This window comes from Euprymna scolopes, chromosome 32 (genome assembly GCF_053919585.1).
Source record: "Euprymna scolopes isolate OS-2025 chromosome 32, ASM5391958v1, whole genome shotgun sequence".
In the NCBI taxonomy this organism is placed as follows: domain Eukaryota; kingdom Metazoa; phylum Mollusca; class Cephalopoda; order Sepiida; family Sepiolidae; genus Euprymna; species Euprymna scolopes.
This window is the reverse complement of record NC_136513.1, coordinates 78740343-78765731: the sequence shown is the minus strand read 5'-3', so window position 1 is coordinate 78765731 and position 25389 is coordinate 78740343. Positions and strand designations below refer to the sequence as shown.

Genomic DNA, 25389 nt, shown 5'->3' with positions numbered 1-25389 from the left:
TTGGCTTACGTATCGGTGCCTGGAGGGGTATGCCCCTTCAGGGACCCTTTGGTTGGACTGATGGGCCATGCAAGCTACTCGGCGTCTGGTTTGGCCCCGGTCTCCAGCTGGAGAAAAATTGGTCGGAGGTATTGGAAGCGGTCAAGGTCGCATCTCATTTGTGGGCCTTGAGAAATCTGTCTTTGAAGGGTCGGGCGGAGGTATGCAATTCTCATATCTACCCCCTGATCCTTTACCGTCTATCAGTACTTCCACTCCCGGAAACCACACTAGTTGATCTGGTGCGTGCTCTTTTTGCATTCTTATGGCGTGGAAAGCAAGCCATGGTTACTCGGGAGGTCTGTTACCTGCATCCGTCTGAAGGCGGTCTGGGTATGCCTAGTGTGCTAATACGTAGACACACTCTTAGGCTGATATACCTGGATCGAATGTGTACACCAAGTGAGGGAAACGGTGTCTTCTGGATAGAAGACACTAAGAAAGCCTTTCCGGCTTTGGAGAGTGTGCATTCGGCTAGAGGAGAGGCACACAAGTTGTTCCGAAACGAGTGCCCTTTCTATCGCGAGTGTCGGCAGGCCTTGAGATTTCTTCTACGGGTCCAAGAAAGCCTCTCTGACACCCAGCTGTTGTCTCGCAAGGCGCTATATCGGGCCTTAGTGAGGGGATCCGTTCGAGACGAAAAGATTGAGGAGTTCGGTTTTACGAAGGAGGAGCGCCGCTTAATATGGCCTTGGGCGCCTGGGTCGAGCTGCTTCGATAATTACGAGGCATCACTCACCTGGCTGGTAATACGAAATGCCCTCTGGGTCGGCAAAAGACTTTACGCAGCGGGTTTTACGGAGACACCCAATTGTGTCCGATGCGGAGAATGGGAGGAAGACCTTGATCATGCTTTCTTCCACTGCGCCATTGTTCGACCGTTGTGTGAGTTAGTTGAAGGCTTCACGGTTCGCATGCTGAGCGAGCGGTTTTTTGTGCTGGAGTCGGTTTCCCCGTGCTGCAACTGGGCACCGACCATGAAGAAAGAAGAACGCTATGTTTTTCTGTGTTTACTAGCAGTTATGAGAGGCGTGATTTGGACGACGCGACAGAAGGAGGTTTACGGAGGTGAGACCTTCACTGCTCCCCAGCTTGTCCTCATTTTCAAATATCGATTGAAAATGCGAATTAAGCTGGAGAAGGTGAAACTCACTTCTGTGAATTTCAACGACAGGTGGGTGAAAGTTTCGCGACTGTGTAAAGTGAATGGAGCTAATCTTGAATTTCTTTTTTGAGTGGCTTAGGTTTTTTTAAGGATTTTGGGTGACTTGATCAAACATAGACATGCATCGGACCTCCTAGAGTAGGCTAGTTAGGCATTTTTGTTCGAATTTTAACTTAGCTAGAGTATGCATGCTATCATCGCCCCTATCCCCTTTTTTGGTTTTCCCTGTCCCAGCGTCCCCCCCTTTTTTTTTTTTTTTTTTTTTTTATTTTTTTTATTTTTTATTTTATTTTTTTTTTTTTTTTCCCACTTTTGGTTCGATAACCCCCAATCCCGGCCCCTTAGGTGATGGATAAACTGTTTTGCCAGAGATGTGGGCCATTTTTGTTGTGTTTGAATAAAGTCAGCTTTCGTGGGACCCACATCTTTTCGACTGGCAAAACTTTTTATCCGCCACAATCAGTAGTGAGGGGGTTCTTTTTACTAACCACCTTTTACCATTGTATATTTTTCATCCAATTTTGTAAATAAGATTTTTATCCCCAACCCCCCCACATCATGTATATATATTTGTAACTTTCGGGTTTTAAGTAGGATGTCCACAGAGTGATTCTGGTATTTTGGTGAAAGAGTCTAGTTAAGTTAACGTTATGTTAGTTAGGTCAACATTAACCCCCATCCCCTTTTTCGGCCTTGTGCCACATTTTTATTTGTGTAATTTTATTTTATACAATAAAATAAATATTAACTTCACTCTCCGTCTGACTACGACTTTATCGCTCAAAATTTGTTGGTTCGTATATTGTTATTCTGCACGTTATATTGTTAATATTTTGTTATCACCTTGTTAAATTTGTTATTATCTTCTTCTTCCCCCGGCACCACTTTTTCAATTACCGGATTCTTTTTTTTTTTCTTTTTTTTTTTTTTTTTTTTTTGGACTGTTATCTTTCTCTCCTCTTGTTATACGCCGGCCATGGCATCTGCCAGCTGTGTGCCGACGGTTGAGGTGAAGGAAGATGAGGCATTAGGTGGATGGACAAAACCACCAAAAGTAAAAATCGACGTAGTTAAATTTGTCGAAGACGCAAAGAAATGTGTGGAATTTACGACAGAAACTGGTATAAAGTTGGAACAACCGCGGTTACAAGAATTTGCTAAGAGGACTATTTCTCTATTTGTAATAGACCGTAAAACAAAAAAACTAATAAGGTCAACGAAAGATGTTGTCACCAAATTAATTGCATCAGCAGGTTTAAGAGCTGAGCGGATTACAAAATGTAAAGGATACAACACATGGGCAGCTCTGTTTAAGACGGAAGACGAATGCGTAGCTATGACAAAAAAAGAAATTATTACCAACGAGTACGTTCTGAGGATGGAATACTTAGGAAGGCGAAGAACTACAGTGTCCATTTTTGAAGTTCCAGGTGCTGTCCCCGGGGAATACCTAGCCGCTTTCTTACTTAAGTTTGGGGACATAACCGGAATAGAAGAAGACCATTATAATGGAGTATGGACTTTTGACATTCTGCTTAATGCAGAAGCATTTTTACGTATACCTTACTACCTGGAGGCTGGAGTAGAGAAGCTGCCAATCGTGGTCGCAGGCAGAAGACCAGCATGTTGGATATGTGGGGAAGTCGGCCATCTCACTTACACATGCCCCAAAAGGAAGCCAGCCGTAAAAGTTATCCCTACAAATGAACGGAAAATAGGTTATGTAGAACCTAAGGACAATTCCCAGACACCAGCAGAAGAGAAAAATGAAATAACACCTGAGGAGTTTGAAAAGACTTTTAATTCAGAAAAACAATCCCCCAAAAAGAAGGACAACTAGACACTCATCCCTCTTTCAAAAAAATCCCCACCCAAGACTTATGCTAAGTCCCTCTCTAAAGAAGAGAAAATTGAAATTAGGACAAGTAAAGACCCAGGGGGCAATAAATTCAAAACCCTACTGAAACTAAAAGAAACTCTTGATGAGAAAAGGAGAAAATCTGAGGAGAAAGAGTTCCCTGAATCCCTTTTCCCTGAAAAACCGACCTCAAAAGAAAAGCAAATCCCTCGCAAAGCCCCCCCTCTTACTAAAGCTCCTCTGCCCCATAGAGACACCAAAATGACATCTCTAGGTTCTCCCTCCAAAAAGACCCCCAAACCGTCACCATTCTGCTCGCCAAACAACACGCCCAAGAACACCCCCCCCCCTTCTCCAATGAAAACAGACATGCCCCCTCCTCCCCCCTCAGATAAGAAAAGACATAGAAGCCCCTCTGTAGAGACTGAATCAAGGAAAAAAAAACAACAACCCTTCTTTAATGGGAAGGATGTGTGCAAAATCACGGCGGAGGTGGAGACCATAATGAGGTCCCATAGCAGGAAGGAGTACAGAAGCCTCCTCGCTTTCAAATCATACCAAAAAAAAGACATTACTAACCCTGAAAATTTTAAAACAAACCACATACTAACAGTTGTCAGGAAACGCGAGGAGGCCAAAGGACTATGGACTATGCTGGAGGAAGCAAACTCTGCTTTCAACCTTTATCCTCCAGCAGCCTATTTCAACGACAACGAATTAATCGAAATTAGAAAACGATGTGTTGGACGGGTCCCCATCAAACTCCATCCTTCACTTTATAGGGCAGTTAAACTAACCTTCCCCCTAGACATCGGCGGTCTGTCCCCTGACGGGTCTATCACCACTGAGATGACCACTGGATCATTGGGGACAGCTGTCGGTGTCTTGACACCGTCTATGTTTGATTAGGTTTCTCAACCCTAAGTAACTCAAGATGGCTTCCTTAAGATTAGCTAGTTTAAATGTCCGAGGGTTGAGGGACGCCTCTCGTAAACTTCGAGTTGCACGCGACCTTCAACGCCTTGGTGTGGATATTTGTTGTATACAGGAAACTCACTTCATTCCTAGTGATTATCAGGGTGTGCTCCTTAGAGACTTTCAGCTCTATTCAGCACATTATGATACCCATGCAAGGGGGGTTACTTGGCTAGTTAAGCGCACTCTTGATGCGTCGTGTGACCCTATTTATGCAGATCCAGAGGGAAGATTACTCGTTCTAGATGTTACCGTAAAGGATGTGGCATTTCGTTTTATTGGGGTTTATGCGCCCAATAACCATGCTGAGCTAGTTTCCTTTTTTCGGCGAATCGAGCCTTTCATGAATTCGTCTCGACGGTTAGTTTTAGCGGGAGACTGGAACGCGGTCCTGGATCCCGAATTAGATCGCGGGGTTAATACCAGAAGGGATACTAATCAGAACCGGGATGCTAAAGCGTTTCGAGACTTTGTCGACAAGTTTGATCTTGTCGATAAATTTCGGAACGAAAAACCCGGGGATTTAGCATGGACTTGGACAGGTAGACGCGGCTCCGATTCGGTGCAACTTTCGAGTTACATCGATCGGTTCTTAGTTAGGAGAGTCGACTTAGGGCTTTTAGACTGTCCAAGTTTTCATAGTATAGTTTATTCGGACCACAGGCTTGTCCGGGTTCGAGTAAACTTAGATAGTGTTAAACCTAGGATGGCTAGTTACTGGAAGTTCAACACGTCGTTGTTCGATGTGAAGGACTTCCGGGAACAGCTTCTACTAACAATACAGAGGGAATTGACGGGGGCTATCATCGGGAATAAGTGGTGGGGCAACCTTAAAAAAGTCATTAGGTCCTTCGCTGCTGATTTTAGTCGCCGGCTCAAACGTAGTTCTAGAGCAGCGAAAGCGGCGCTAGAAGATAGATTAGAAAGGGCGGTGGAGGAGGGGGATAGTGCTAGCTATACTGTAGTTAAGGCTGAACTGGACTCCTTGGATAACAGGGAGGACCAGGGAGTATTAGTTAGGGCTAGATTAAAAAGAGCGCCAAACGAGGCAACAAACATGGCCGCGTCATTGCGTGCGGAGGAGTTTCGACGTTCTGCAGATCGACACATCGCCAGTGTCACATTGCCGGACGGACGAACCGTAACTTCAAACGACGGAATCTTGGAGGGTTTTCGGACTCATTTTCAGGAACTTTTTACCAAGGAGCCCGGTCTGACTATTGAACAGTTTGACACCTATTTAGCCGACTTTTCTCGCCTGGAGGCGACCGAAGCAGCTAGGTGTGAAGGTAGCATAAAAGAGGAAGAAGTCATTGAGGCCTTGAAACAGGTCGGGCTAGACAGGACCCCTGGGATAGATGGTCTGCCCTACGAGGTGTATTTGAGGCTGTCGCCCATTTTTATCCCTTTGCTGACCGTACTTTTTAACTCCTGGTTTAGGAACGGGTGCATACCTCAGTACTTTACCAGGGGGATCATTAAATTGTTACGCAAAGATAAAAATGGAGGGGATGGGATAGGTAATTTCCGGCCCTTAACGATGTTAAACACAGAGTTAAAGATTTTGGCCAAGATCTTAGCAAATCGTCTGCAGATTGTCTTACACCGTCTAATAAGTCCCGAACAGACTTGTTCTGTTAAGGGTCGGACGATTCAAGACAATTTGCACACGATACGCTTGATCGTAGAAAAAGTCGACACAGAAGCCGCGCTGATCAACTTAGATCAGTCCAAAGCATTCGACAGAGTAGACCATCGTTACCTAGAGGCTGTTCTTCGCTCGGCTGGGTTTGGTCCCCAGTTTCGCTCTTGGATTTGCCTCTTGTATGCCAACCCTGGTGCTATGGTAGAAGTGAATGGGGTGAGGTCGAAACCCTTCATGTTAACAAGATCGATCCGTCAAGGTTGTCCGTTATCCCCAATGTTATATGTGCTGGCGCTTGAGCCATATTTGCGCCAGCTTCGGGTGAATCCGGTCCTTCGCGGGATTACTTTGCCAGGTGGCTCTACCCCGGTAAAGTATACCGCCTATGCTGACGACGTGACTGTGCTCGTAACGAGCAGTGCCGAGATTAGAGTCGTTGACATAGAAACAAGTCGGTATGCCAAGGTCACAGGGGCCATAATTAACTACGTTAAGTCTATTGGCTTACGTATCGGTGCCTGGAGTGGTATGCCCCTTCAGGGACCCTTTGGTTGGACTGATGGGCCATGCAAGCTACTCGGCGTCTGGTTTGGCCCCGGTCTCCAGCTGGAGAAAAATTGGTCGGAGGTATTGGAAGCGGTCAAGGTCGCATCTCATTTGTGGGCCTTGAGAAATCTGTCTTTGAAGGGTCGGGCGGAGGTATGCAATTCTCATATCTACCCCCTGATCCTTTACCGTCTATCAGTACTTCCACTCCCGGAGACCACACTAGTTGATCTGGTGCGTGCTCTTTTTGCATTCTTATGGCGCGGAAAGCAAGCCATGGTTACTCGGGAGGTCTGTTACCTGCATCCGTCTGAAGGCGGTCTGGGTATGCCTAGTGTGCTAATACGTAGACACACTCTTAGGCTGATATACCTGGATCGAATGTGTACACCAAGTGAGGGAAACGGTGTCTTCTGGATAGAAGACACTAAGAAAGCCTTTCCGGCTTTGGAGAGTGTGCATTCGGCTAGAGGAGAGGCACACAAGTTGTTCCGAAACGAGTGCCCTTTCTATCGCGAGTGTCGGCAGGCCTTGAGATTTCTTCTACGGGTCCAAGAAAGCCTCTCTGACACCCAGCTGTTGTCTCGCAAGGCGCTATATCGGGCCTTAGTGAGGGGATCCGTTCGAGACGAAAAGATTGAGGAGTTCGGTTTTACGAAGGAGGAGCGCCGCTTAATATGGCCTTGGGCGCCTGGGTCGAGCTGCTTCGATAATTACGAGGCATCACTCACCTGGCTGGTAATACGAAATGCCCTCTGGGTCGGCAAAAGACTTTACGCAGCGGGTTTTACGGAGACACCCAATTGTGTCCGATGCGGAGAATGGGAGGAAGACCTTGATCATGCTTTCTTCCACTGCGCCATTGTTCGACCGTTGTGTGAGTTAGTTGAAGGCTTCACGGTTCGCATGCTGAGCGAGCGGTTTTTTGTGCTGGAGTCGGTTTCCCCGTGCTGCAACTGGGCACCGACCATGAAGAAAGAAGAACGCTATGTTTTTCTGTGTTTATTAGCAGTTATGAGAGGCGTGATTTGGACGACGCGACAGAAGGAGGTTTACGGAGGTGAGACCTTCACTGCTCCCCAGCTTGTCCTCATTTTCAAATATCGATTGAAAATGCGAATTAAGCTGGAGAAGGTGAAACTCACTCCTGTGAATTTCAACGACAGGTGGGTGAAAGTTTCGCGATTGTGTAAAGTGAATGGAGCTAATCTTGAATTTCTTTTTTGAGTGGCTTAGGTTTTTTTAAGGATTTTGGGTGACTTGATCAAACATAGACATGCATCGGACCTCCTAGAGTAGGCTAGTTAGGCATTTTTGTTCGATTTTTAACTTAGCTAGAGTATGCATGCTATCATCGCCCCAATCCCCCTTTTTGGTTTTCCCTGTCCCAGCGTCCCCCCTTTTTTTTTTTTTTTTTTTTTTTTTTCTCCCCACTTTTGGTTCGATAACCCCCAATCCCGGCCCCTTAGGTGATGGATAAACTGTTTTGCCAGAGATGTGGGCCATTTTTGTTGTGTTTGAATAAAGTCAGTTTTCGTGGGACCCACATCTTTTCGACTGGCAAAACTTGTTATCCGCCACAATTAGTAGTGAGGGGGTTCTTTTTACTAACCACCTTTTAGCATTGTATATTTTTCATCCAATTTTGTAAATAAGATTTTTATCCCCAACCCCCCCACATCATGTATATATATTTGTAACTTTCGGGGTTTAAGTAGGATGTCCACAGAGTGATTCTGGTATTTTGGTGAAAGAGTCTAGTTAAGTTAACGTTATGTTAGTTAGGTCAACATTAACCCCCATCCCCTTTTTCGGCCTTGTGCCACATTTTTATTTGTGTAATTTTATTTTATCAAATAAAATAAATATTAACTTTAGTCTTTGTCAAGTTATCCACAACTTGAACGCTGACCGAAAGTCCACTACACAATTCAACAATTACATTTTTGTGTTTTTATCCATTCTTTTATTTTTGAATTGTTGTGGGGTTATCAACATTGCCCACGATGAAAGTGCTCAATATCTTTAGTATAGCCGGTGTATCCATACTTGTATAATTATAAAACAGGACCGTTCGAACATCCTTGCTTTAATCTTGCATTATAATAAAGTCATATTCTTGTCGGTTGACAATTTGATTAATATGTAGAAAAGGCACACCGTTTCACAAATTAGTTTTTATACTGAAACATTTGGACATTGACACATTTATATTCCAGTTTGATTTCTATATATACCATGTATAAAAAGGGAATCGACATTCAAGGAATAACGTCATTTGCATATTACATTAAAGAAAATCTATTTTAACAATTAGCTCCATGTTATTAATTATTTTTTTGTAATAAAATTGTCTCCTTGTTTTTTTTTTTAGAAATATTAAAGTTGATTTATTTAATTTATATTTAGTTTATTTCTTATTTAATTTGTATTTAACTAGCCTGGATGCTCGGCGTTGCCTGGGTGTTTGGAAAAAAAAAAAGCGAGTGTGACTTTCGAAAATATAAGCGAAAAAAGAAACCCCTCCTTGTAGAAAAGTGCCCAGTTGAGGGTGAAGAAATTAACGTTAATGTTCTTAGCCAATTTTTACTATTTGCCGTCTGAAGGGTCGAGCGATACTGATTTCGTGAAAATCAGTTGCCTCTGTTGAAAGTTTTAGGCAGACATACATACATACATTTAAACAGACAGGTGAGATTGATTAGATTTATTTTCAATTATTATCGGACTATACCAGTTGCTTTTAAAAATGGAAGCAAGTTTATTTAAACTGAGAATCATTTCCTCTTTAATTTCATAGACGAAAATTGATATACAGTAGAACCCCGGGATATAGTGGCCCTAGGAGATGTTTTTTTTTTTCAGGTTACAATATGGAATACCACGTTTTTCCGGCCCTTAGTTACAGTATTATTTGTTATTTGATTATATACATGTGTATTATATACTGTACTGTATTTTGTTACTAATTTTTAATGCTGTATCCTGGGGTTCTACTGTATTTTATGCTTCTTTAAATTCACCATGTGATCCACTTTCAAAAAAATTCTAAGATACTTATATAGTATAGTACTAAACCATCTGCTCGTTAATGTTTCAACCTGGCAATGTCAAGTGTGTATATATATATATATATATATATATATATAGCTAATTTTTACTATTAATCATTTAGCGAGAAAAAAAAAAAATTCTCTATTTTATGTTAATTACATAAAATTCTGAGGTTTCATTATTTCGTCGATCGATCAGTATTGAGCAACTGTTGTTAGGAAACAATAATATTGATTGTCTTAGTGTTTATGCTTTAACAGCATATACGAGTAGCAAAACAAATGGGAGATACACAAGGGTTAGTTGTCCAATGTACCATGACAACCACCAACAAATAAAAATCAAAAAGGCGTGATAAAATGCGAGAAACTATGGCATAACAAGCGTTTTTATTCCAGAGAAATAAAATCTATGCCAACACGACATAGCTCAGCGAATCATTAGGAGTTGAGCTACCACTATGGTAGGTGGTGCTCATGTGGGAGTATTGGAACGTCACAAACTCAACTTATGATGGCATTTATCTAAAGTCTGTCGAGTCCTAATCACACAGTGGTCCAATGTAAACACAGAGACAGTCTCGATTCAATCATTAAACTCTGCATCCTGTTTTACCTTTCTGAACCTGGTTCTGAGTTGGCCATCACACGGTTTCTCCAAACACCAAAAGGGGAACTGGTTTGTCTCATTGGTCTTCTCACCGACATTGAAAAGAATGACCAAACCAGTAAAGATGCTTTGTGAGAAAAGAATAGCATTGGAAGGTCACCTGCCATCTTTAATCACCAAGGGTCAGCTTGTCATAGTGACAAGCTGACCCTTTAAATTAGAAATAAACTAAATAAATCAACTTTAATATTTCTAAACAAAACAATGGAGACAATTTTATGACAAAAAATAGTTAATAACATGGAGCTAATTATTATAAACCGTGTTCACCCCACCTCACAAACCAGGATTGCGGAAAGGAAAATTAGCTAGGAAGTAAATGACAATATGAAAGCAACACACCCATTACACCATGACAGGTGTTTACCCTTCTAGGCAGCCGAATAGTAATGGACAAAGTGGGCTGACAAAGAGGTGGATGTTGCTAGTGTTTAGTAGAGAACTGAGAGGAGTGGATATATTTGAGGGACACGACTGTTCAAGAGATGAACAAAGAACACCTAGAGACCTTAGAGTGGGTTTTACCTGATATCATAGACTTGACAGTTAGTGCAGAAGAAGAGACACTAACAATCACACACCCATGTTTAACATGTCGCTCTGTATAAAAATGTTTTTATTATGTATGAGAATTGTAAACTGTGCTTCATGCTCGGTGACCGCTAATACTAGAATTAGCACGACCAGAGCTGGTTAATGGCTTCTTTGTTGACATTGAAAAGCATGACCAAACCAGCTAAAACACTTTGGGAGAATAGAATAGAATTGGAATGTCATCTTTAAAATTTCCTTATGAAATGCTGTTCCAGTTCCAAAAAACAAACAAACATAATCATGCATGCGAATGGGGTAAGCAGTTTGTGCATAGTTATACAACAGTGTATAAGGATGATTTCTCATAGCAGTGTTATCTTGAATCATTGCAAGCAAAATCACATATCCTTCTGCTGAGATCAGGATCAGTAACCGCTGCAGTCTCAAAGCGCTAAGGAGTTTGAAAAATTTATTTCTTTTTATCCTGGTTGCACAACTGCTGATGGTAGTGATGTCAGAATTCCAAGCCATCAGACGATAATAATCACTCACTTTTGAACCAGACAGTGTTTTCAAGAAGATGTGACCAAGTTTTGTTTCATCTTTGTCATCAATAGTGTGTGCGTTTTAACTTTTTATTTGAGAGACAAAGAGATACCGACACATTATTCAAACATGGCATAAATAAAAAAAAAAATTATATTTTTGTATTTCTTACGAGCCATATCATGAATAATAGTCATGCCTCTACCCATCACGCTACACCAGAATTACCGCCCATCTGATCCACTCACATTCATGCCATTTCGTTTTTTAAACATAAAAAAATAAAATTACAAAAATTAGTTATCTCCCTTTCCTATTCACTGAATTTTTCTTAAGTGCACAGTGAACGATGCATAAAAAATAACTAAGTTCAGCATTTGCCCCCCCCCCCATTCAGCCCCAAAAGTTCCCAAGAAACGTCAAATCCTGGTAAAAATGAACAAACAGTGCAGTTTTAGGCCTTATGTAAATCTGAGTTCTACACCATGCAAGAAAAAGAAATGATTAAGTCCATCATTTGCTCCCCTCTTCCATTTAGCCCCAAAAGTCCCCAAGGCCTTAACATATTTAAATTTGAGTTCAGCACCATGCAAAACTGCTAAATAGACAGAAACTTTGGACAATTACGATAAAATAGTCCCAAAAATGGAACGTTTTTATTAGCCCTAAAAGAGCCCCTGGAGCACACCCAAGAGTTATCGTGAAGTATAGACAAACAAAATTATACAGAAATCAGTAAGTTACAACTTTTCAGAAAGTTTTATAAAAATCCAACGCATCAATTTTTTTTGATAAGCACAAAAGTGTCAATATTAGCCATTTTAACACGAAAGACACCCCTAGGGAGGCAACCACAGAGTTTTTCCGGAAAATCCATTCTGTTACTTTTTTACTCATATCATGTTTAATGTTTGTGCAAAATTTCAAAAAATTCTAAAGCATAGTTATTGAGAAAAGTGTGGACAGACGAACGGATAAGAGTGAATTTACAGGTCCACCCTCCTTTTCTCCGAAAAAATAATACATAAATAAAAATTAAAGTAATAATAATTTGGGTATGTGTCCTGAAAAATGTTTTCTGATCTTGAAGTGGCTGATCAATAATAGCTGATGGTCAGAAAGTGTATGATTATTTCACGCTAGGGCAAAAAGTTAAGTGTTTTAATTCACTTTTAAGACGTTTTAAAATTTTAAAGGCCTAATGGAATCTCACTTGTCAACCAAACAAGGTCTCGCCTTCAACTGGAAAATTATCAACTCTAGCTTATTTCTCAACTTATTCATAATGACGGTGACTTTTTTCCAGTTTTCATTTCGGCATTTCATGTGTACGAGGAAATCGGTTATACTTTTGTGCGTGAATTTTTTTTTTTTTTCAGGTGGGAGGGTGGGGGCAAAGCATCTATATTACCACACTGAAATAACATTTAGAAAGTCATTCTTAACATAGGGAGGATTTTTTGTAACTATTCTGTACTACACCTAACAATGAAATGAGCAAAAATGTAAAAACTGAAGGGAAATTTTTACTTTCTTTCCACCTTAACACTAACTTTTAAAATAACTTTACAGGTTTTTGAGTATGCCGAAAACTAATATCATGTTTCAATTTGGCGCAGACAAGTAGTTTTCTGGATATGAAGACTTTTTTTTTCCCCCCAATGCATTACTCAATGTTAGTGATGTTCGCCATTCTTAACATGGGGAGGAGGGAATACTTTGTAACATGCATGTGCATTAGTACTTTTCAGTTGGAAAAAAAAAAAAAAAAAAAAAAAAACTGATTATATTGGATAATAAAAGACTTAATAACTAGAATATTACTTGTCTGCGCAAACTTTAAATGATATTCGTTTTCAGCATACCCGAAAACTTATAATATAGTCATTTTAAAGGTTAGTGTTGAGGTGGAAAGAAAGTAAAAGTATCAAATTGAATTATTGAATTTAACTGGGAAAAATTTTTTTTTTTTTTTTTTTTTTTTTTTACAGTGGTCACCACTTATCAAGGCCCGGAAGCCACTCAGGGATAAGGGTTATTGCAAGTACATTACGTTAGTGTGGAGATTTGATGAAGTGTTTACTTAAGGGGCCGGTTCATTAGGAATTTGTTAACGTTGGACTTGAAGACATCCAAGTTGTATTCAGGTGGGAAGCAGGCAGACGGAACAGAGTTCCACAGGCGTGCAGTTCTAAAAAAAAAGCTTTGTTCATGGGATCCACGTTTTGATTTAGGCACAGTTAAAGAGTGGGGGAAATTTTTCACAGTGGATTCGGCTAGATGGGTGTTTTTCGTGAAAGATTGGCGAGGGGGGACAAGAGATTGGAGTTCAGACGAGCACCTGCCATGGAAATAACGATAAAACAAGGAAAGGCTCGCAACGTCTCTTCTGTGGGAGAGAGGTTGCAAGGTAGAGAAAAGGGCATCCCCCACTAAGCCACGAAGTCTATTTTGTACTCTGTCAAGGCAGGATAAATGAAAATAACGCGGTAACAGATGCTCAAGCACCAAAAATTGTATAATGTCATGAAATCCATTTCACTAAATAATTTACATGACTGAAATAGGAATTTACTGAGGGGAGGGTCCCGATTGATTCTTAACACAGTGCAAAAAAAAGAAAAAAAATTTGTGTTTTAAAGTCGGTAGCTAAAATTTTTGGGATTGTGGAGTGAATTCGACGAACGGGAGGGGGATATCACACAGACACACACACTAAAAGTTACTTTTCTGCCTCATTTTTTTTTGGGGGGGGGGGTTTAAAAGCAGTTTTCAATGCTCTTTTATCTCAAATATCCACGTTTTACGAGGTGTAAGCCAACTCAGACTAACATTAGGGACTCATATTCCAGGTGGAGACAAATCATTGCTTTGTAAAGCCGAGTCAGCATATTCACGAGGAATTTGGTAGCTGAGGATATGCAACCCATGAAGCTTCCCGTTAACCCTACTGGATTTTACTTTTTTTCTTTTTTTACAAAGAAGTCGCCACTTATCAAGGCCCGGAGGCCACTCGAGGATAAGGTTAATAAGTGTACAGTGGTCAATGGGACAGTGACATAGTAATTGTTAGTAGTGGAAATTTGGTAAATTGGATTACTTAAGGGGATGGCTCATCAAGAACTTGTTTACGTTGGACTTGAAGACGACCATATTGTAGTCAGCTGGAAAGCAGGCAAAAGGAAGAGAGTTCCACAGGTGTGCAGTTCTAAGAAACTTTGTTCATGGAATCTACGATTAGGCTTAGGCACAGATAAAGCCTGGGGCAAATTATTGATAGTATTTTCAGCCAGACGAGTTTTTCCTGTGAAAGTCGGGGGGGGGGCATAGATTGGAGTTCAGAGGAGCACTTGCCATGAAAATAACGATAAAGCAGAGACAGGCTCGTAACGTCTCTTCTGTGAGATAGAGGTTGCAGAGAAGAGAAAAGGGATTCCCCACTAGGCTACGAAGTCTGTTTTGAACTCAATCAATGCAGGATAAGCTGCTTCTAGCAGTTCCTGCCCAGATGTGGCAACAGTACTTCATCCTTGGACGTACCTGGTTCTTATATAGGTAGAGAATTGCATCAGCGAGATATCTACTGGATCGATAGGATTCCACCATTTTCCCAGCATCGTTGGCAACAAATTTGATGTATGTGTTCCATTTCAGATCAAGAGTAACGGTCAAGCACAGGAGCTTGTCAAAACATGGAGCCTCCTTAAGGGGAGAGCCATTCATTTCAATGATGCCAGATGAGGATCAGAACGTTGATGTAAAGACAGAAGTTTGGTTTTAGATGCATTAAAAGTAACCAGCTACTTCTTTCCCCTTTGTACCACATGCTCAAAATCAGAGGAGAGAGAATCAGAGAGAACTTGGTCGTTAACGGTCTTTGATGTACTGCCATAGATGGTAGTGTTGTCAGCATAAATGTCTACAAATGATCTAAGAATGTGATTTACAAGATCATTGATGTAGATTAGGAAGAGAGTTGGGCCCAGGATGGACCCCTGAGGGACTCCAGCATTAATACTCTGAGCTTCTGATTTCTGCCCATTAACCACTACTCTTATGAACCTATCAGACAGAAATGATTTAATAATTGAGAAGATATTACCAGCTATACCATAACTGGAGATCTTGTGAAGTAGACTTTTATGCCATAATCTATCAAAGGCCTTTGATATGTCAAGAGCAACTGCCCTAGAAATAAAACCTCCATCAAGAGATTCGCTAATCCTATGAGATATAACCGTAAGCACATCTATAGATCTAGCAGAACGGAAACCATATTAAATATCACTATATACAAGATCAGTGTTCGTCAAACCAGAGATTGCTAGATATTATTACTTCCAGATAGTTATGACATTTTTGACACAAATGTGTCTTGAAATTAAATCCCAGGGACAAGGACAGGAGAGAAACAATCTAGGAGGACAATAGCACAACTGTTTTTGCTGGTTTGAACAGCATACCCCAATTACCTGCTCACTCAGATGCAAAATCAAGCAGTAACTGCAGGCATACCGACGCTATGTAAGAGTCTGGGTGCAACATAGAAATTTGTGTCATCAGCATAAGAGCTCGGGAACAGTGAAGTCGTCACAGTTAAAATGAGACGTTGCACTGTACATTAATGAAAACCCTCACAAACATTCATCTAGCACATAAAATCCATGAACATCACCAACAACCACGATGGAAAAAGTTGCACCAGTTCAAAATGAGTTCAGCTGCAACACGCACACTAACAAAACTCAACTGGATGTTCAATGATTCAATCAATACACGGGAAGCCAATCAATTCTAACGACGCACTAACACCAGTACAGACCCACTTGTACTTGGGAGACTCATTTGCAAATCTGGCACAACTGACTTCAACTATAATGTACCATAATCTTGACAATTTACTCCACAATACAGATGACACAATCAACAAGTACAGATCCACTTGCAGACTAAGAATACAAACAATCATGTGGACCCTCTTGCATTCACTAATCATTTTTTAAACAAACTGCGAAAAGACACATACACAACCAAACTTTTTTATCAATCTTGCAGACCCACTGGCACTCCTCATTCGACGATCATTGCAGACATTTGCAGGTACTTTTTGACATTGATTATTATCAGTTACTAAAGAAACAATCACCAGGGAGAGAGCCTTCTCATGGTATGTATCAGATCACTGCTTCCACTCAAACAAAAACAAACAATGACTTCACTGGTCGGCAGAAACAGTCATTCATGGTAGAGACTCCCTTGTGTCTTAACCACAAATGAGAGGAAATAAAAATCCACTAAACTTGATTTTTCCCAAACAGCAAACTTTTGATTTCAAACCGAACTTTATATAAACACAATCAATATACATCTAAAACTTAATTGTGACAAGTTCAGTTGGAATTTAATTTCAATTATTTGTTTATAAGGGCGTTCCTGTAATGACAACATTCTTTCATAAAGATAGTGCTTTATCAGCAAAAATTTTTCAACTCTGCTAGAGAGCAGGAAGCTTCCTAAAATGCGGCTTTGATGCACCCAATCAAGTCTGGAGCCCAGCAGTAGTTCAAACAGCCCTTTTCAAAATCTACTTTCCACAAATTACTACCACAAACTACCTGTATGCAAACTATTACTGCCTGCTTGCTTGCTTTCTGAAATTACCAATGAACTCTGACTCACTCCTGCAGCCTCCAGAGCTTACCAACGTCCGGCTACCTAGTCCAGTGCCTACAGACATTGGGTTAACCTTTCCAGTGCTTGCTGATGTCTCGCCATCTGTACCAGAGCCCACCGATGTCCAGCTACCAGGTTCCAGTGACTGATCCCGTATTACTGACCGATCCTGATTATACAATCTTCATTACCTACAAATTTACCATTCTTATGGTCTTGGTAAAGAAAATGATATCCATTGTCTTTAAACAAATATCAGTATCTGTCATGCTTTGCTATTGCCGTTATCTTTTTACCCTTGTGTCTACCTTGTAATTGTACGATCGATTGGCACCTTCACACCACCTTTCACCCTGCAGCAACAGTCTATTGGAAATTTCTTTTTATTTATTGAAACCAAAGATAAAATGTGGGAAAACTAAAACAATTTTTTTTTTTAAATCTTAAGACGTAAAGATGTCTTCTAATTACAAAAAATTGAATGTGAGCATTTTTATTCATTTTCGGCTGCATTGTTGACTATGGCTTCCAAGAAATGGTTCAACATCTGTATTTATTTAAAAACTTTCAAACATCATGTGTGCATGTGATTTTCTCGGCAATATACGTAACTTTGCACAATACACATGAAATCATTCTTTACACATTTTTGTTTTGAGTACTTATGTGGAATATGGACCATGCTGAAATAGTGTTATTATTGAAAAACCCATTCTCAATATGGGAGGGTGTTTTGTAACTGTGCTTTCACGAACAACTTAAACAAGATACCTTAAAACCTGAAAATCCTACAAAAAATTAAGCATGGTCCATATTCTTTAAAAGTGCCTTGTTTTGTAAGAAATTGTAAATTTGACAGTTTTAATTACTACTACTATTTATATTCACATTTTATGTCACAGCTCAATAGATCAGACATGGCTCACCGACCACAAACAGTGGTATTCCTTGGAGTCTGAGTAACAACAAATCTCTCCAGATTTCCAGTTCTCTCCACCTCTTTCAATAAACTTTTTGAATTTTCGTTATCGCCACAGCGCTTGTCATTGACTTCTCTCTGCCAATAAGCCTCCCTAAAGTCCCAGTCCTCTTAGCACTCATCCAATGGAGATCTGGTCGGTCTTTCTATACTCCTTGGCACGTCATGTGATGCAAGTCAATGCAGACTTTATTCTCCACAATTCAACCAGTTCTTTATACCAGTTGGACTTTGTTGTGACAACATTCTAATAATCCAGGAGCCGTCATAGAGACCATCAGCCTTTGTCAGGTTGAGGTGTGGTCCTGTTTGGATTGAGGCGCTCGGACTTGAAAATGTCGCTGGGTCCGTCTTACTACCCCCCCTTCTTTTTTAACCCTTTATAACTGACCCTATCAGGAAAGTTGGTTTTAACCCCATGTCTAGTAGTCATTACTATTACAGATCTAAATTATTTTAAAAGGAAAGGAAATACTTATTATTTTTAAAGGAATACATTTGTGACTGATTTGTGTTCAAAAATTGAATACAAATTATAAGCATTTTATCTCCCGTAAATATTGGATTGGGACAAAGTAGCCATCTTTGTTTGACCAGTAACGTAAACAAAGATGATCACTTTGATCAGAATTGGTATTTACGTAAAATGTAAAGGCATCAAAGTTCTATTTGATTTTTGAATGCAAATAGCTCACAAATTGGATGCAATGAAAAAAAGCAAAATTAATTGTTTTTTTTACTAATTTCCTAACCGTTACCTTCCCGTTTCGTCACCTGGTGTTTACAAAGATTTTGCTTGGAGTTGTCATCTGCAAAATGAAACATTTTTTTTATTTTTATTTTATTGTTTTTTTTTTGTTTTGTTTTTTTTAAATAAGTAAACTAATACAAAAATTCCGTACCTATGCACTTAATGTACTGTGCTGAAATAACATTTAGAAAACCATTCTTAACATATGGAGAGTATAGTGCTTTGTAACTTTTCTGTACTTTCACCTAACAATTTATAAAAAAAAAAAAAAAAAATAGCACGGTACAATAAGTGCAGAAGCACCAAGAATTGATAATCCACTTTTGTCCGTTTACTTATTGTAAAAAATACAAATTAAAAAATAAAAAAAACTCATTTTGCAGATGACAGCTCTGCCCAAAACCTTTGTAAACACCGGGCAACGAAACTTTGAAAAAAAAAAAAAAAAAAAAAAAAAAAAAAAAAAAAAAACCCTTCCTAACGGTATATCATTTAAAATAATTTATGTCGGCAATATTAACCATTAACACATATCTAACCTTGCTAAAAATGGGAGACAGTTTAAAAATGGTCATATTGTTAAGCATTTTTTTGCTATGGAAAATTTTAGTCACCACTTTCTTTTAAATCTAAGGAAAATAATAGTTGTAAAAAATAAATAAATAAATAAATAAAATAAAATAAAATAAAAATAAAATAAAAAAATTAATAGTTTACTAGCAGGACCTGTAGAAATTCCACAGGGAGGGGCTCATTCACCTGTAATAAATTGACGTTGGCATTCTGTAGATGTTCAGCATAAATGGTGATGCTCTGATATTGTAACTCTTGTTAAAACTGCAAAAGTAAGCTAGCAGGGACGCCTGGCATAGTCCAATCGTAAAGTATGCATGATATTTTAATTCTTGCAGATTTCGCATATATTATTATACAGTTAATGTTCTATTGATATATAAGTTTCGATTTCAAAAGTAAAAAATATATCCATATGATTTGGGTGCATCAGCTTGAATCGAAACTGAAAATTATGAAAAAATAAAAATTAATAAATACATACAACTTGAGTTCCTTCAGCTATAATTGAAACCAAAACTTATGAAGAATTCTTGGAAAAATTATTTATTACAAGAAATGGAAGTCCATAACAATGAAATGCCAGTCACTCGGATGCAAGTGTGACACACAAAATAAATAACACACATGCTATCCTATTAATATATATAGATGAATATTTAAAAAATGATATTTTCGTATTACATGTATAATTGAATTCATAAAGATTGGATAATCGAGAAATCTTATTGTGTTTACTGTTTATATAATAGTGCTCAATAACAGGTAGAGCAGTATATTTATTTGTTAACTTCTAGTATATATAAATTTGGATTAATTTACAGAATCAGTCCCATTTCAAGAGTATGTGTGCATGCAAGCCGAATTAAAAGTAACGAATTATGAAAAAAAAAAATCCTTGAATTCTACCTCTTAACCAAGAAACCCTGGCTACCTAGCAAATACACAGTGTATCAAGTGCAAGAAAGACAAACAACTGCACTTAAAAGGCACGGTTAGAATCTTAAAAGATCTCTCGGTTGGAACATATGACATGTAGTGAATGTCTGGCATCCTATTGGATGCGTCATCCCTATCTAGAATAAAACAGCTTCCTAGCACGATGGACGTCTGTTCGTGTTTATCGTTAAAGCTCCATGGACTTGTTAATTTAAGGGCAAACTAGTTCCTATTTTGTCTCAGTACCTTAAGACAATTTAACCTAACTAATTAGGTCTTCCTTCTAGATGTAATATGGTTGTTCAAATCAGCAACAATGCTGACATTGGCATTCCCATTTCAGTGGACCATCGGTGCCTTAAAAGGATGTGGATTATATGGACCCTAACAGGAAATACTGAAAGTCTTCTGAGAAGAAAAATACCTACTACTTCATCACGAAATCCTACCTACGAGGCTCGGAAGAGTGGCATTAATTACTCAGCATGTGTTTTTGCAAATGAGAAAAAGAGACGACTGGCTTTTCAACCAGGTAAGTTCGCTTCTTCATAGTTGTGTCAATTCTTGCTCTGCTAGAGTACTACATTATGTGAGAATAAATTTCTCACATAATTTAAGTTGCAAAAATGTGACCTAATTAATTTAGTCATAATTTAAGTTGCAAAATTGTGACCTAATTAATTTGGTCATACTTTAAGTTGCAAAAATTCGATTTTAGTTTTAATTGACTTTAAGAAGAAAAAAAAGTGACTTTTTTCATTTTAATTTGCTTTAAACTGTAAAAATTATGATTTTATGTAACCTTATCTTTGATTTTAAATTGCAAAGTTATTACTTATTTAGCAAGATTATGTTAATTACTTACGCTAGAATCGCATTTAAAGTTTCAAACCCACAAGTTGAATAAATAAATAAATAAAGGTCGCGGGACTCAAACTTCGGTCCTGTAACTAACTGCACAGACTTACAGAACAGGATGATTGAAGGTCGGTCCATTACCTCCCCATTTCCCACTTTTGAAAAGGTCCTGGGGTATCATTATTCCCCCTAGTCTAGACATGGTTAGACTGGCCCCATACTCTGAAATCAGCATGAAGCATAGGCTTCTTTCTCAAATTTCTAATATATATGAACCTTTATCTTTACTGCTCCCGGTTACCATTCAAGGCAAAATCCTTGTTAGCCAACTCTGGAAAAGCAAGCTGACCTAGGATCAGGAGAGTCCTGAAATTTTTACAGAATCTTGACAAACTCTTGCAAAAGAGTTAAACAAATTAAATGATTTTGAGTTCTCAAGGCGTGTGATGATGGAGGACTCCCTGGCTGAGTTTATATGCTTTGTGATGCATCTAAACTTGCATAATGACAACTACACTATTCACTATGACTACATAATCCCTACTGCTACATATCTAGAAAACGCAGCTGTTAAACCAGATATAGTGATTTGGGACAGAGCAAACAAAAAAGCGACCGTAATAGAGGTCAGTGTACCCAATGATACAGGGCTTAACAGAGCTGAGAGGGAAAAGATAACAAAGTATCAAGGATTTATGTATGATATGAAACGAAATTGGAAATTAAAAGAAGTTTCAATTATACCAGTCATCATAGGAGCAACTGGACTTCTGAAAAAGAACTTTAAAAAGTACATAGCAAGCATATCCGGTGAACCAAGTGCAAGTGAAATACAAACGATTCAGGACCTGAAAAGATCTCTTGGTTGGACTCACTAAAATAGGGGTAAATGTCAGACATCTGGTTGGATGTCCCATCCCCTAGAAGAAAAAGTTAAAAAAGTTTTTCCTTTATGTAAAACAAGGAACACATTGCTCCTTGTTCACTAGGCATCTATCAAGCGGAAGGGGGCCCTTCCTACCTTAGAAATTATGGTTATCTATTTGGCTCTTAAAGTTATTCGGACTTTACAGGTAAATTTCTAAAAAAAAAAAAAACACTACTTTTTTTTTTTTGTTTTAAATTTGAATATATTATTTATTGAGCTTTTATCTTCAATTTGTGATATATAAAATTTTGGTGAGTAAATTAATTATTTACTTTTTAATAGACACTTGAAAATGGGTGGGAGGGGCGTGAATTAAAAAAAAAAAAAAACGTTTGTCTAAAATATTATATTCGGTTTATTGGAAAGAGCATAAAATTTCACATTGACCCTGAAAATATCGTAAAAATTGAATCAATAGAAAAATTTTGATAGATTTAAAAAAAAAGTTTAAAAATTAAAAAATACTGAAAAAAAAAAAAAAAAAAAAAAAATTCTATTACTTTTAAAACAACTTTAATAGTTTATTTTGGAAGTATAATCCATAAAGAAAATAACCAACCACTTTTAAAAGAGAAATTATGAGTTTTTTTTTATATTTTATTCGCAGTTTCGTGTTAGGGGTGTCAAAAATTCCTACAAAAATTCTGATACACCTAGAACGTAAGTAAAATAAATAAAATATTAATGATAATGCAAACCATAAGCGCACCCAACTCAACGTCAACAGGAGACGGTGTTTAGTCAAATTTAGTTTCTGGTATTAAACACTTCCTGTTTTGGCTCGATTTTATACTATTTTCGGTGCTTATTTAGAGTTATATATATATATATATATATATATATATATATATATATATATAAAATTTTACTTAAAAAAAAAAAAAAAAAAAAAAAAAAAAGAAAATCTTTATGATGTACGCTGTCATCACAGAACGAAGTCATATTCCAAAAATCGTATAAATTGATCAACTAGTTTGTTTTTAATTAAGAAAATCAGATTTTACTATTTTTTGCGAATATTAAGTTTTAATTATTTTAAATACAGTCTCTGAAGTCAAATTGAATTGTCGCCCTTGAATTTTGGCAAAATTTAAAACAATGTGGCCGCTCCTGGCCTTCTCGCTTTCTCATAAAAACTACTAGATCAATTTACATAATTTTTGGAATATGACATCTTCGTTCCGCGACGAGTACGTACATCATAAACATTTTCTGTATTTTTTTTTTTTTTTAACCAAGTGTAATTATAAATAATATTAATTAGGGTATTTACCCAGAGAAAGCACTGATCTGAAATATTTAGAGAGCCATTCTTAACATAGGGGAGTTTTGCAATTTTGTACAATTTAATAAAATATCATAAAACTTGAATTTAACTGGAAAATACTATCAAATAGAACGGTAACTTTTCTGCATAAGTACCTTTAGTAATTTATCTATTAAATCGTTAGGTGAAAGTACAGAAGCCGGGCTTCTGAGAAGTCCTCCCTTGTTAATAATAGTTTTCTTAATAATCCACTACAGCTTACGGGACGTGCTGAAATAACGTTAATATTTAGAAAGCCATCGTTAACATCGGAAGGCTTTTAATAAATTTAGCAAACTGAAAGTCTAGCCGGAAGTTATATTACGGATGAAGTTTAATATCAAGAACTAAATCTGACTGAACATCGTTTGCTGCCGATTTTGAGTCAGGTACTCTTCTGATTTGCTAAAATACATTTATGGCAAGTAAGCTATACAGAAACATTTGTTATATTCCATAGAAGGAATTCGCCAGGTTAACATTTATTTTGAATTCCTTGCGGTACTTTATGCAGAATACGGACCGTAGCTAAATAATGGTATTATTTAGAAAGCCATTTTTAACATGGGAAGGGAATGGCGTTAGTTTTGTATCTTTTCTGTACTTTCACCAAACAACAAAAAATACTGTAAAAATTTAATTCAACTTGTAAATCCTATTAAAAAATAAAATAAGATAAAAAAAAAAAAATAATAATATAAGGATGATAATATATCTAGATGACCAAGCAAGTGCTGGCTGAACCAAAAATAATCAACAAAAACACGGTGTTACAGATTTCAGTACCCCCACACACACACACACGGTACTTGTGCATCTACGTTACCGCACTGAAATAGAATCATTTAGAAAAAGCTATTCTTAATATGGGGAAGGGGAAGGTGTAACTGTCGTGATTTTACCTAACAATTTAATAAACAAAAGATACCACAAACATTGAATTTAACTTGAAAATGATATTAAAAAGAGAATACTATTTAAAAGAATAGCCCAATAACAGACGCAACGCACGCACAGTCAAACACATATTTCTCGAAGACCGATACTACATATTTTATATACACACACATGTAGACAAGTTAAATAACAGTAAATATGATCGAAAACAGGATAAATATTTATTTTGAGTAGTGTCACTTAGAAAAGTAAAAACAAAACAAACAAAAAAACACAAATGATTTACGAAACTGACTACAGACACGTTTACGAAACAATAATGCAGTATCAAAGAGGTGGAAATAATTAAATATCAAAATAGCATAGTTTTAAAAATTATAAGACAATATTTTAGGTCTTTTATTATTGCAATTATTTTCAAAGAGGGTGGGTTCTATTTTGAAGACTGAAAAACTGAATGTGCTTCATTTACCCACCTTTGGTTCCGGGGGGAAAAAATATGTGTTGAAAGAAGAAAAATAATTATTTTCATTTACCGTCGCCGTCTATTGAAGCTGAACGCACTCAATGCGATGACCATCGGTCAGTTCAAGACTCTGTTTCCGGGTGTGGACGTCCGGGTAAAAATGTCCACGAAACTTTACTTGGTTTTCAGCTACCTTTTTTACATATACGGTCGGCGTGCGGCGTCAGATACTGCCACAGACGTCCATGTTGTCACGGCTCTTCAATGATTTGTCCCCCATTTTAATTTAGTCCGCCAACAAGGGAAGCAATCCATGAAAATAATTCATGCCTGTATAAATAAAAACCAGACATCTTGCATATCTCTATGTGTGTAATTCTCTGCATTTCTCGCCTATACGTAACTTTGATAAATGCGCATTGAATTATTTGTTATTTGCTATGAACAAGGTTATCTGACGTTGCACGGAATCATGGATAAACCTATAAAAGATTTTTTTCTTCTTTTTAAATATGTGTTGCATCTTTCTTTAGAAGATGAGTTGGAATCCATGTAAACTTTCACATCAATAGATTTTGACTTTAGATATATTTAAAATATCTGAGACTCGGAAAAAAAAAAGTAGATCCTATGTCTGGGTTATTGATCAATTTTTCGCCATTTTGAATTCAAGATGGCTGCTATTTGATTGAGAGAGAGAGTTTACTTTAAAAGCAAATAATTTATGTCTTTATTTACCAATTTCAGTAAAATTGGTACCATTTTGCAGGACTATGATTATTCTACCAAGAAAATATGTTATAAATGAATATATTTACATTAACTGTATCATTAATGAAAGAAAATACAAGATTTTTTAAATTGCAAACATTATTTTTGTTTTATTTGCATAGAAAATAATGTACACATCTTAAACTTGTATAGTATTTTTTAGTATATTCCTCTTTTTTTACTCAGATTCACTCCAAACAAGGCATAGTACTACTTG

The 25389-nt window shown here is 37.8% G+C and overlaps 1 protein-coding gene across 1 annotated transcript in view; it reads right to left on the bottom strand.

Moving 5' to 3' along the window:
• LOC145256176 (protein MON2 homolog) overlaps nt 1-24679 on the bottom strand; it is a 1437553-nt gene extending 1412874 nt beyond the window's left edge. Inside the window, exon 1 of the mRNA XM_080114764.1 lies at nt 24472-24679. The gene's annotated coding sequence lies outside the window, so the exon portion shown is untranslated. The remainder of the gene's footprint in view (nt 1-24471) is intronic.
• Nucleotides 24680-25389: the final 710 nt, after the last annotated feature.